Source organism: Cydia amplana, chromosome 1 (genome assembly GCF_948474715.1).
Source record: "Cydia amplana chromosome 1, ilCydAmpl1.1, whole genome shotgun sequence".
NCBI classification, from domain to species: domain Eukaryota; kingdom Metazoa; phylum Arthropoda; class Insecta; order Lepidoptera; family Tortricidae; genus Cydia; species Cydia amplana.
This window is the reverse complement of record NC_086069.1, coordinates 18,179,539-18,193,897: the sequence shown is the minus strand read 5'-3', so window position 1 is coordinate 18,193,897 and position 14,359 is coordinate 18,179,539. Positions and strand designations below refer to the sequence as shown.

The following is a 14,359-nucleotide window of genomic DNA, read 5'->3' as shown; positions in this document are numbered from 1 at the left end:
CTGTCAATCTTTCCAATTTTTTATTTCGAAATCCCTCTTACACTGGAGTGGGCATCGAGCCATTTCTACCAACTCTTGTTTTAGCATATTTGTTTAGGACTGTAGGAAAATAAAAGGTCGCTTCATTTACGTAGCTTGATGGGTCTATGCAAATGTAATTATCTATACTGTTTCATTGTTCGCTTGATAATTTTATATTATTTTGTTTTTTTTTTGTTATAGTTTATCTCTCATTATCTTAGTATTTACTTCAAACAATTATGCTATGGCTGAAATATATCATTTGGCAGCATTTTGTTTTGGTGTGATTGGTAACTGGTATAGGTCGGTACCTATACCTACTTTAACTAATAGGTCGAGTTATTCAAACTTCTATCCATACCAGTATTGTGATCACATACAAAATGACTTAAAACATCTAGACAATGGCATTCTTGCTTCTTCAAACACACTCTGATACGTAATCGAAAACCAATCCTAAGTAAATAAAATTTTGAATTGCGAGCCAGGGGTGTCCACACACCACTTCGATTTTCGATTTCGCCCACTACATTAAATCGGGTGTTCATTAAAAATGCCATCAAGTCGGCCGTTAACGAAGTGGTGCGCAATTAACGTTGCTGACGTCACACCCTCGGGTCTTGGAGCACCTTGAGGGTCTCTTCCACTTGGAGGACACCTTGAGACGGAATAGAAAAATTGATTTATGATAGATGAAAGAAGTTGGCAGGAGTTACTGTAAAATACAAAAAATCTTCATTCTATTACTAGCCTAACGGCCGAATGTACAAGGTTCGTATTAAGGTTCAGTATCTTTATTGTAACATCTCATATGTTCTTGTGAATAAATGATAATTCAATTCTAGTATAAAGTGGGGTGTTTCTTATAGAATATAATAGGTATGTATGGGGGATGAGCAGGTATCGATGTAGCTAAACGTATTAATATCCTTTATTAACAAGCTTCTTTTTAACATAATTACAATAATATTAATGCGTTTTTAGGATAGATCATTAGTCATGTCTAGGTACGTCCCTATGTATTATCTTAAAAGAGCGTTTCCCACCAGCTTTTACAGTCTAATCTCATTATTAAGCTTTACAGAGTTTGACTCTAATCGATCTTTATTTCACGAGTGTCAAAATCTTATTATTGTCGCCCGCATAAAGACATTAACGGGCTCGAGATAAAACAGACCCCCATTAGCAAAGTCCTCGAAAAAATTCGTCGATGCTATCAGCTTGAGGGAGTAATCTAATTTTTTTTTCGAAATCGCAGTCAATCACGAGAGAAATGAGCCTACAAGTGATCGTCAAAGGGACTAATGTTGATTGGCTTATACTTTGCAATGTCTCTTAACGACAATAAATAATACGTCTTATTCCAATGCATTTAAGTTTGGTTTGCATGAAACCGCTAGGTGTGGTAGGCGTTAAGGTGTTCCGTCACTATCAAATGCTTCAATGTGATGAAGATTGATGATTTTGTGTATACGTAGTTTGTAGGTTTTAAGAGTTACAATATAGAAGGCATATTTTATACAGATTTATTGCAACGCAGAGAGGGCTTATTGTTTAAGAAAATTGTTTAATAGGCGTCGGGTTGGTGTGTTATTCACTCGAGTACTTCGCAATCAAAAGTAAGTAAGATAATAAAACGCACGCTTTTTTCTATCCCTTTTAAAATAAGTGTTTTGTCAGGCGTTCTAAACCTGGGGTGGGTCGCGATCCGCGAAGGTGTCTCAATCAGCATAAAACAAAAGAAATCAATAGCGGCTCCCCTCACGGGCTGACAAAGAGCAAAGATTTCTTTTCACAATTAACCGCCCCTGGCTCGGTGTTGGGTGCTGATAACCACGCCGATTGGGCTTAGCTGTTTGTTTCTCTGTTTTTAAATTCTAACGCAGTGACTGATATTTGTTCTATGCAATAATAAGTGCATTTTAGGAATGATTGTCCAAAAGTGCGGCGATTTAAATATTCGCAGTTACGTTTTATTTATTTTTAAACAAAACCGGTTATGGCCTTAAAGGGCTTTTAGGGATCATTTGTATTTTTTTTACCTTGTAGGCAAGCAAGTAGTAGGCTCTTGTGAAAATCGAAGCGTAGATAAAGGGATTAATTATATTTTAAAATACGTGATATTTGTTCATCTCCCTTTATTAATTAAGATCGTATATGCTGTAAACATCGCTCCATTAGTCAAAAGATAAACAAGAGGTCCAAGCGGGCAGTTATTATAATCTCTCGTCAACCCAAAGGGGATGTAAGCTTCTCAATTAGATGGAATTCCTTTAATACATCTAATCTATTTGAATCAGGCACACATGCGTATAAACTTTTAAAACGGAGTACATTATACCATGTTACCGGAAATTATTCTCGTGTCGGTAGACGTCTGGCCATTTAAACTTTTCTGAGCCCAGCTCGTTACTGAAGGATTATTAAATATTGAAGCAGTGTTTGCGAGATGAAAGCTTTCTAGACGACCGTGCAAATCCGCGGGAACAAAGGTTTTAACAAGGATCCATTTCTATCAGTTCTCTTTTATAATGTGAGTTTGTATCTGCATCAAATTGTTACTCAATATTCAGCGACACGAACTGTCCGGTGTATACGCATTAAGCGTTGATCCCATGCGCTCTCAGTGGTTGAGGGATTAGAAAAGGTTGGAGTAAAAAGAAGTGTTTTCATTTACAAACAATGATGTAACTGGGTCGGCATTCCTCGCACTTACTAGCCGTGTAGCTGTAAAGCCCTTGCTACACGGTCGCCGACAAGCCCCTCAGACCGCGTGGCCTTGGTCTGGACGGGCCGTGTAGACAGTTGTTTCCAACAAAATTTGACCAAAACTGACCAAGGTCAGACCAAGGACAGACGGTTAGAAGGCTTGTCGGCGACCGTGTAGCAAGGGCTTAAGCGAGCATTAGCGGCCGGTCTTCACGTCATGCGGATTTGCACGCCGCTTCGGTGTGTGAGTGGGACAGCACTGTGCACGTCTATATCGATGTCCCGCTCAGACACCGTAGCGGCGTGCAAATCCACATTAGTGTGATAACTGCTACCACAGTACAAGAACTGTAGTGAATCTTCATAGAAATGTGCCGCTGCCGGCTTGAATGTGTGCGTGCGCGCCGGGCGCCGTGTACGCACGCGCTGCCACGCACACATTCGCATAATATACGGGGGAATACGGTGGCGGCAGTGTGGGCCGTACCGCGACTGTGATCGCGCGCATTCAAGTACGCTCGCATTTACCTGCTCTTACCGGCCTTAATTTATACCTCATTTATGAATTGGTAGAACATTTCATTATATTATATAAATAGAAACCTAGTGCTACTCATAATACGCAAATAATATTTAACTAAAAATAAAAGTGACAACCCTAAGCGCCAACGCAAGAGTAGGTAAATAACTTGCCGAGCGGCCTTAGATTCACTACTGTTCTCATACTGTGCTGCTACAGACGTTCTAAGAATGTGACCTTAGAAGTGTTAGGTGCCCAACCCAGCGTTAGGTTAGAAGTGTTAGAACCTACTAGACTAACAACTAGGCCTAAAAAAAATTCTGCCTTCTTTGAAATAAGATAATAAAATAAAATAATTGAATTGGAAAGGTGTAGGTCGTGTTATACCAGCATATTGAATTTGGATTATGTTCAAATAGAATTTGTTGTCAGTGTCTCCTGACTAATTGCGAACTTGTGGAAAAAGCAAATAAAACTGCTTGATAAGCGAAGGCAAAGTATCGGCAGTGATTAGGAGCGCAGACAGAGGTCAGCAATAAAGTGACCTTTGTCAAGCGCTGCGTCACGTCCGACCGCGTCGACTGAAACCCTCGTTTGCGCGCGAATCACTTTTATTGACTCTTGCGGTTTCTGCACTCCTAGTGACATTTTGTATATTTGAAAGTGAAAACGATTCAACGCTGCCAATTGTGGTGTTGCGTCGGTCATTTATTTATTTGGTAACCAATCCTGACGTTTCCAAGTATTGTGAATGAGATAATATCTTAAGACATGTCCCTGCTTAAGAGCCAACAGGAGTGGTCATTTCTCCATACAAACGTACTCGACTGTTTCCTCCGTGGGTTTTGAAGCTAGAGCAATGATTTTTTCAACACAGATTAATATTGTCAATTTGTTGGACCGTTTTGCTTTTTTTGATATTTTTGTTTTTTAAGGTGAAGTGAGTTCAGAAAACGGAGTTTTAAAATATTCGTAGCGCTTTTTTGGATCACCGTACGGCTGCCATGAATGGTATAAGCAATCTTGAGGCCTTTTTCTATGGAACTCAACGATTCGAATCCTAAGTTTTTGACTTTCGCTCGATAGAAAACAATCACGAACATAGGTCTAAAACGGACTTGAAATATTCGTAACAATTTTGGCACAAAAGATAAAGATATGAAATTTGCTTCTAATAACGCGCAATCTTATTCTTGATGGAACTCAGTGATTCCTTTTTTTTTAAATTGAACATTAAATAAATATATTCAAAGACATGATATCAGCGGTCCCGTGCACGCAACTTCTTTGATTCAGATGGCCGCTGGCCTCGGACGAAGGCGGACGCATCGCGCTTTGGAGCTCCATGACAGCTTACTCTTGACAAATAAATCATGTACGTATACGAAAAAGTATACCAGTAGACAGTTTGTATTAAAAGAAATAGGGTAAATAATTATCATCACGTAGAGCTCGAGTTTCATTTTAAATTAGATTTGCTGTTATTTACGGGGCATAATGGTTGAAAAACGCAGTAAACTATCTTAAAACAATACGATTACAATATCATTTAAGTAATTTGCTCCTTGAAATCCCGCTTAAAATGAAAAAAGTTTGAAGACTCATTTTTACTGATTGGAATTAATTTTCATTATGCTGGTATTAATATAGCGTCATTTTAAAAACGTTCCTACGTGACTTCTGTACGTCAATGAACTGTGATGACAGATGACAATTTTGTGATTTTGTATTTATGTTAGAGAACTTTTGTTCTTCAAATATTACCTATTAACATTCAGTGCCGATAACCTATCGGGTATTTTATGATTTCGTTCCCAGGCCGGACGACCCGATAGCCGACCCGAACGTGGTACTCCAGCTTTATATGACGACATTTTTGCGGCCTATTTTGCTGCGGTTACATGCTGTTCTGCAAACCTTCATGAAATCAAGAAAAAATAAGCGGCTATGGTCTAGCCTCAGTCCTAGCGAGTTTTTGCGGCTTTTGAGACCGAGATATACTTGCCTACGAGGCTTACAGGCTGGTTTGTGTTTGTGGTTGTTTGGATACATATAAACAGTATTATACAAATTTACTAGGTACCAAATAAACAAAGTTCAAGTTCAATGACATGAGCATATTTAATTTTTATACCACGTCGATGACAAACAAGCATACGTCTGATGGTAAGCAGTCTCCGCAGCCTATGGACGCCTGCAACTCCCAGAGTTGTTACATGCGCGTTGCCGAGCCTATCACTCCGTACCCTCCTTACTCACCGGCAGGAACATAACACTATGAGTGGGGTAGGGTCTAGTGTTATTGAGCTGCGGTTTACTGTAAGGTTGAGCTCTGCTCTAGATCTGGAATGACATCCGCTGTGCTGTGCCCTACCAGTAGGTGATGATATTCACAGTACCCATACCTCTCTTTTGGACGTAGTTCAAGGACATACCCTCTGTCCATATACCTTAAGTATTTGAAAACAAATTAGAATAATTATCCTAAAGCACCCAAATATAATTTAAAGGTATAAGATAATCTATATATGTAAATGCATATACAATGTTTGCGTAATTTTAAGATTTTTTTTCAGATTAGTTTACTTTTTACTTTAGTAATAAATACATACAAACATGAACGCTGAAAACAATACACTCTTTTTGTTTCGGCAGTCGTGTAAAAAGCGGTACCTACCGTACTGCTTACACCGTAGCTAAATCAGTCCCCGCTTAGTGCAACATTCTATGTATATCAAATTTATCTGCAATCCTAATACATACAGTAAGTAAGTAGGTAGGTTACATTTCTACATGTATAAAATACAATTTACCTACATTAAAATTTTGATAATAGTACCTATTTTCCACCCGCCAATTTCCACCCTGCCAGGACTTTATTTATTGATAAAGATAAAGAAATGTTTATTTGCAAAAATGTAGTAATGCATAGGTGGACAGTAATTCTGGATACGTACAGTTCACTTGTAGAAGCATGCAATTTTTTCTTATTAGCTAGGTACAGTCACCTGGAATAGTATCGATACCTTTGGGTTCAGTTGGCGTAAAGGGCAAAATTTTAGTTTTCATAAGACGCGAAAAACAGCGATTTTTTTTAAATGTTGATATTTATATAATATTTTTGTTGTTTATGAAGCTACATTTTTAATGTGTATTAGAAAAGTACTCAAAATTTTAGTAACTTTACCCTGAATTAGCAGTCATTGTATGAATTAAATATGAAAGAAGTTACTCAATGTCCTTTACAATTGGTCAAAATCACTATGAATGTCTTTTACACCCATACATTTTTTTGGTAATTTAATGTATCTTGTTTAGTAGGGGGTCGTAAGTGACATTCTCAGACTATTTTATTCCAAATTCGGGGTGTATTAGTTACCAGTCACGGTAGTCACGTTAATGAAGACAGTAAACTAAATATCCCAGTGCTTAATGCTAGCCGCCTTATACAGGGTGGATTTTCTTTTGAGGTCAGTGAGGGCAGCTACCAGATCCCGTGCTGCTACGAGAAAACGGTCTTAGAAGACTTTCCTTTGATTTCAAATTAATGAAGATTGGCTTTTACAGATTTTGGAAAAAACATACAGGGTGCGAGAAAAAGGAAATTTTTGACAAACCTTTTTTTTATGCCAATCGATCCCATTCCTATTGAGAATCAAAAGCTTGTACGCAATCAGAGAAAAAATCCGGCTAGAAAAATCCCAAAAAGCGAGGAAAACTTTTCCCAGACAATTTGTATGACAATGAAAACTTTTATTTTTCACATGCTATTTTTGGATTCCAATCGATTCCATTCCTATCCAGTATCAATAGTTTCCTAGGGGGTCAAGTTACGGTAATGTACTAAAAACTACTAAGCCACAAATTAACTGCAGCCTATGGATCAACTACACTAAACGGGCTCTCAGCGCCCTACGCGTCCAATATAATAATAGCTTTAGGATGCTGTTGGGGCTGCCGCGCCATTGCAGTGCATCGGGAATGTTTTGCGAGAGACGTACGGATGGCTTCCATGCCATAATGCGCAAGCGCGTTGCGTCCTTGGTGAGGCGCCTGCGCGGCAGCCCGAATAGCCTCCTTCAGACGGTGGCAGAGCACCTAGACGGTCCTTTCCAGCTTCACTGGGATAAGCTGCACAGGGCGTCTATCTGACTGTTTTTATGTATTATTAGTTTTAATTTTTAATATTATATTTTTTACTTATTGTTATTGATTTTAATTTTAATGTACCTATTTATATTGTTTTTATTCTAATTTTGTTAATTAATTTGATTATTGTGTAATTATGGATCACTTATCTGAAATAAATGAATTTATTATTATTATTATTAATAAAAACTTTTTCCATACATTTACTAGAGTCTGGCTAGCCAAAAGAGAGATAGCTTTGTTGAGAGATATTTCATTGTTGTATCACCAATTGCCTATGATAGAAAAAAAAACTAAAAGTCAGTTGTCAATTTATGTCATTCATTCAAATTGTTTGGGGTTTATAATGGGTTTATTTTAAATAATATTAATAATGTCTATACTGAGTGAGGTCCGCAAACTAATATTTAAGCTCGTAAATAATTACGACAATGTGCGAAGTCGACGTGTAGCGTTGTATGACGAAAAACTGCAATGTTTACAAGTCGTAAGCAAATGTAAACAAACTAGGAGGTTGGGGCTCTATAAATATTATGATACTTAGCATTTAAGCAAATTTGGCATAGTACTTATGTATTTTTTGGTGATGGAATAATAATACGGTATCATCGAGCTAGGTCTTATTTACACTACATTTTATTTTTCGACTTGTTACAATGGTATATGGTGAGAAAGTGTTAACATATGTGTAGAAATTATGTGACCTGATTTTGAGTGCACGTCAACGTATATTTAATTTATATTCTTAGGTACCTTACGTGTGCACAGAAAATGTAAAATGTTTTCTAGTATCAAATCTATAATTCCTACTACAAAAAGTGTGACCAGCCCAAGATTTTTTTAATTTCCCGCCAAACATTTGTGTAATATTTCAGTAGCCAGACTCTATGGAGAAAACGTGAAATAATTATTCACAATTTTCTATCTCGCCCATCAGTCCTACAGCAATGTCTTCGTACAGTATTATGGTCCTTAAATGTAACAGGACTCATTGTGAAACAATTAAGTAAACGAATTAATTAAAACCGATTCGGTCTTTAGTCATTAAGTATTAATTATCAGTTCGTCCTGATACGTTCCAAACTTTGTGAGTGTGTTTGAAACGAAGCATTGTTCTTTATTTCAACTAGTTATTGTAGCCGAGCTCAACCAATGACACAAATAATTAAATTACGCACAAACAACAACAACTTCCACCGCTCAGAGACGGAAAATAAACAGTCATAACATAACCCTACGCCAGTCAAGCTGCGTATCCGATGAGAATCAGGAAAGCGACGCAATGGGCAGTCGGTGATACACATGTTTCGTTCTCCTAACCAACAAGAAATGCGAGCCGGAAAGGTTCAGAGTGTATTATGCACAGGCTAGTATGTTGTCGCAAGACTAAGAGATTACACTGCGAGTAAAACAATAATAGTTGGGGGAAAAACATTTGAATGGCAAACATTTTGGTATATATTTTGGTAACAAAGGACTCATAAAACTATTCATTCATTTGGCATTATAGACCTTTACGTCCATAATCAAAGATAACTGCGGAAAAAACTCTTAGCGTAAATGCTTTCAAATTTAAGGGCAAAGATTACATTATAGTAATAAAGGTCACAGAAAACGACTTATTTGATATTATACACCGCTACGTCCATGTTATTTGTTTTAAATTTAGAGTTAAGAAACTGATTTGTGGTAGTAAACGACAGAAATATTAGAAAATTCCTTTACAACCTGGTTCACCTCGTATACTTATGGTTAAATCATTTTAGGGCGGGTCGTAAAGGGCAAGTAAAATAATATCAATAGGAAAATATGTCCTTTATGACCATCTTGACGATACGACATGGAAAATTTTATTATCATGACAAATGACGGGCTTAAAGGACGACAAAAGACTTGTAAGTCCTTTACAATAGTATTAATATTTAGTGGTAATAACTAGGGATGTACCGACTAGTCGGGAAAGCCGACTATGCGGCCACATTTGTAGTCGGCGATTAGTCGGCGACTAGTCGGCAAAAAAGGCCGATTAGTCGGTCTATTATTAATTACAGAAAGCAGGACATAAATAAAATAAAAAGCCAATATTAATCAAATGTTACATGCCCATTTTACTCAAATACGTATTTAGGTTACAAAATGAGCTTGTGTTCATATTAAATTCATGTATAGGTAATTATGTAGGTGTATCGTCGCAGTAGCATAGAACATCTTTCAGTTGATATTGAAAGCGCGACGACGCAAGGACAAAAACAAATGTTTTTATAATGCATCCGAACTTGAATAAATAAATCTACTACAGTTGCCATACATATATAATCTTTATCGGGAAGTAACGATTATGAATTTGGCCGACTAGCCGACTAGTCGGCTAGTCGGCCAAAACCATAGTCGGTACATCACTAGTAATAACCTTTACGATACTATCTTTGAACTTATAATTTATAACTAACTGGTCATTTACGCCCCTTGTACTAAGCTGTTTTTTCAAGCTCATAGTGTAAAAATTGGGTCGTAAAAGCAACTTTTCTCGAGGTATCGAAATTTTAACTATGCAGAACGGTTAGAATACTGAAAAAGAAAATGTATACATAACTCATTTTCGTCAAACTGTCCTTTGCGCCAATTGAATCCAAAGGTATATATATAGATATCTATCTCTTTGAAGGCCGCAAGAATATGTGACACGCTCTTATGGCTCTACAAATAAGGTCGTGTCAGATATTATTGAGGCCTTTCGTTGTGTAACATATTATTGCAGGTGACTGTATTAATAACTAAATAATAATTATATACAATTTGAAGCTAAGGTAAGTTATATACTAATAACATCATCGGAATACACATATGAGTTCATTGAAATTGTCATTGAATTGATTTTGCGCCTTATCGAAAGCCGGACAGAATACAGTTGGTACCTAAATAACGTATTACCTACATCTGAAGACTTCTGTATTTATTCGGTTTATTTAGTATGCGCAATGCGCATCTCAACAACAATAAAATGATTTAGATTATTTACATTTAAGTACGTCACGTTTGACATTAACAGACAAGGAAAGCAAGATAAAATGTATTGTTTCTCTTTCTTCTTTCAATGGAACGCTTTTACAGTTCCTGTTCCTCTAAAAAGGCCAATGGTTAACACTAAACTCAAATTGCTCTCATCTGCAGCTTAAAAAAAACAGCTTGGGTCACTGACCTGTCCCAGTAAAGTGAGGTAGTGTGCGTGAAGTGTGCTTGTGTGTGAAATGGGGTAATTTGACAGAATCTGAAAATTTTCCCCGGGCATACCTCGCCTTAAGGCGCTAGAGCCCTTCAATAATGGCCAAAATGTATAGGGTGACAATTCAGTGTAGTATGAAAAAATTAGTTCCAGTGAAATTCCGCAACATGGCGCACCCTCAATAGATCCTGGTTCACCTATAATTTAAAATAAATGTCTATTTTTGCCATAAATAGATTTTTGTTTCTGCGACTTCGAAATTAATTAACTAAGTAAAAGCAAGTCGACCATGTTTTCTTAGTAAAGTATATCAGGCCCTATGACGTCACCAGTTTTAATAATAAACACTGGTCACAAATAAGGCGTCGTCACCAGAAAACTCACTCAATTTCAAAAGGACCCAACAAACCAAATAAACAACCTCTTCATTGAATTCTTCCACCCTCCGTCACGTTAGATGGTTACTAATATCATCCATATTTCAAAGTCGTTTGCATCTGTCCTGGCTGGGCTGGACAACGGCTATTAAGATAGGGTTTTACTTTGGAACTAATTGGATCCTTTTTACTATGTACCTACCAACATACATTGTTTTTGTAGTATCTGGGTTGTGGGCATACGCAGGTTTGACGGGTGCAACGTGGTTTAATGTTTTAAAAGTGCGAGGACAAGGTGAAACTTGTTAAGTATAAGTAGATGATGAGATAAGTCAGTACCGTTATGTAATTATTTAATATTATAATTTACAATAAAATGAACTGAATTATTATATGCTGTAATATTAATTATTGACAGAATGACTTAATCGAGGTAAATGCTCTTCCTTAAGAATTACAAGAAGATGGTGCCTGTATAGGTACATAGTTTTACCGAAAGCCGAACTTTTTTTTATTGAAGTAGTCTAAATGCGCCCTTGATATAATTGCAAGAAATTGCTTTACTCCGACGGACACAATTATCCCTTTCGCTTTAATTCTGATTTTTGGTTCGGATATAAATACCTAACCTAACTAAGTCTTTAGTAATTAAAAAAATACAGACGCAACAAGGGTGTAGGACTGTCACATTCCCTAACCGCTCCCTTTGTGACGCCCATAAAACACAAATACGGCAATAAAAAGAACACCCCGAAAACATCCTTCCTGGACACTGACTCAATACAATGGCCGCCATTCACACTGGATTATTGTATTTTTCCAGCACTCGAATTTTTAAGAAAGGAATTAATGAATCTGCGAGTGTCTTAGCTAAAGAATTTTAGACTCTAAATCGGAAACGTCTGGGGTTTATTTGAAGCTAAGAATGGAAAACTGCGGCCAGATTCGTTTAACAATGAAGGCTCTAATTAGCTGTCACGGCTGCAGACTTGCGCGCAACGTGCGTCCGATGTCGGTCTCTGAAGAACAAATTATTCAAACGATGTTTTCACAGTTTTTTCTTTCCTTAACTGACAATGAAAGAAAGAAAAATATAGTATTTTGGCTCACTGTCAGCAAGCAAGGTGATGTCGCAGACGAAGTCAGACATTTACTATCTTTTTTAGATTGTGCCATTTTAATTCAATGTTAGTTAGGTACTCCATATTAAAACTATAGTATTTAGCAGGTTTAAGATGCCAACCGATAAGAAGGTACTCTATTTATGAGCGTTTTCCAAAAAAAGTGTACATTTCATTCATGTCTTCAAAATATTGACTTCTTGGGCTCATTTTACTCAGAATCATTTGTACATTCACGCCTCATACATGAAAAAATGAGTCCCAAATTTTTTATGAAAATATTTTTTCCAGTGCGTCACGTTCATACAAATAAAAAATAATTTCATACAAGAATGTGACGATCTGGAAAGGAATTTTTTGGACACATTTTTAGGGTTCCGTAGCCAAATGGCAAAAAACGGAACCCTTATAGATTCGTCATGTCTGTCTGTCCGTCTGTCTGTCCGTCTGTCTGTCCGTCCGTATGTCACAGCCACTTTTCTCCGAAACTATAAGAACTATACTGTTGAAACTTGGTAAGTAGATGTATTCTGTGAACCGCATTAAGATTTTCACACAAAAATAGAAAAAAAACAATAAATTTTTGGGGTTCCCCATACTTCGAACTGAAACTCAAAAAAATTTTTTTCATCAAACCCATACGTGTGGGGTATCTATGGATTGGTCTTCAAAAATGATATTGAGGTTTCTAATATCATTTTTTTCTAAACTGAATAGTTTGCGCGAGAGACACTTCCAAAGTGGTAAAATGTGTGTCCCCCCCCCGTAACTTCTAAAATAAGAGAATGATAAAACTAAAAAAAATATATGATGTACATTACCATGTAAACTTCCACCGAAAATTGGTTTGAACGAGATCTAGTAAGTAGTTTTTTTTTTATACGTCTTAAATCGCCTAAATACGGAACCCTTCATGGGCGAGTCCGACTCGCACTTGGCCGCTTTTTTTATGTATGAGGCGTGAATGTACAAATGATTCTGAGTAAAATGAGCCCAAGAAGTCAATATTTTGGAGACATGAATGAAATGTACACTTTTTTTGGAAAACGCTCTTATAAAATGAGGTCAACATAGATAATTCTTATTACTAACATCTTTTGGTAATTATTGATGCCCACGATGTGAGATGCATATTATTATATGTATGTATTTTTATAATTGCAATAAAATTGGAGCTAAAAAAATACCAAACTGTAATGTTACGACTTGTCGCTAAATTCGCAGATAAATCATCCACAACAGCAAACTACGGTACGCATTCAAAAACAATTACGAGGGCGCGAAATTTGGGTGCTTGCCTAATTGGTATGAGATTTGCAAGTGTTTCTAATTGCGTTGAAATTTCGCAAATCCAAGGCGATCAGTCACAACGCCATCCGGTTAATTAAACCATTTATCTAGTAAGTTGAAAAATTTCATAATAATGTACCAATTTTTCGCCAATCGTGAGTAATGTTGGCGGACTTTGTACAAAATTGTTGACCAACTCGAATATTATTTCGAATTTTGGAAAGAACTTACAGGCCAATTAGAGTTTTAGTTATTAGATTGTTTCAAAAGTGACGATTTTGGTTGAAGAAATGTCACTTTTGACACTGACAGATCAGTATCATATTGGAAACAGATCGAACAACTAAAACTCGAATTTGCCTGTTAGGCATTTAAGGTATCATTTTAATTAGGGCAGCAATACTGTTTACGCTCGTGGGCGACCACCACTTGTAGTTGTACGTATGATTTTCGTAGCAATTGCGGTTGATTCGCATTGCCTTGACCGGAATCGCAACCCTCTAGATCAGTCGCGACTCCGTCACTGACTCTGAAGAAGGTAAATAAATCAATATTTTAACTTAACACCTGTATTATAAAAAAAATATCAATTGATTTTTCGCGCATCAGTGATACTTGTAGTCGTGATTGAAATCCAATCTTTATTTGAACACCAGTGTGACATGATGTTTATTATTACTACCACAAGTTGGAAAAAAATGTGGTTGCGAAATTTTATAAGTTTTACAATAACTACTCGTATATTATGTTCTAAATATTTTATTACATTCTGGATACTTTACTAGATATTTCAGATAACAGATTATATTTTTCCCATGATCAAAACCTTTCAGTTTGCGTACACGAATACACGACAAACTCCAGGAATTTGCATCATTTTTAGGGTTCCGTAGCCAAATGGCAAAAAACGGAACCCTTATAGATTCGTCATGTCTGTCTGTCTGTCCGT

The 14,359-nt window shown here is 36.8% G+C and overlaps 1 long non-coding RNA gene across 2 annotated transcripts in view; it reads right to left on the bottom strand.

The window, feature by feature from the left end:
* The window catches only part of LOC134649539 (uncharacterized), a 405,305-nt gene that overhangs the window by 209,247 nt on the left and 181,699 nt on the right, over window positions 1-14,359 (bottom strand). For both annotated transcript variants that reach the window (XR_010096969.1, XR_010096968.1), the window contains exon 2: window positions 12,733-13,005. This is a non-coding gene — a long non-coding RNA (uncharacterized LOC134649539). The remainder of the gene's footprint in view (window positions 1-12,732; window positions 13,006-14,359) is intronic.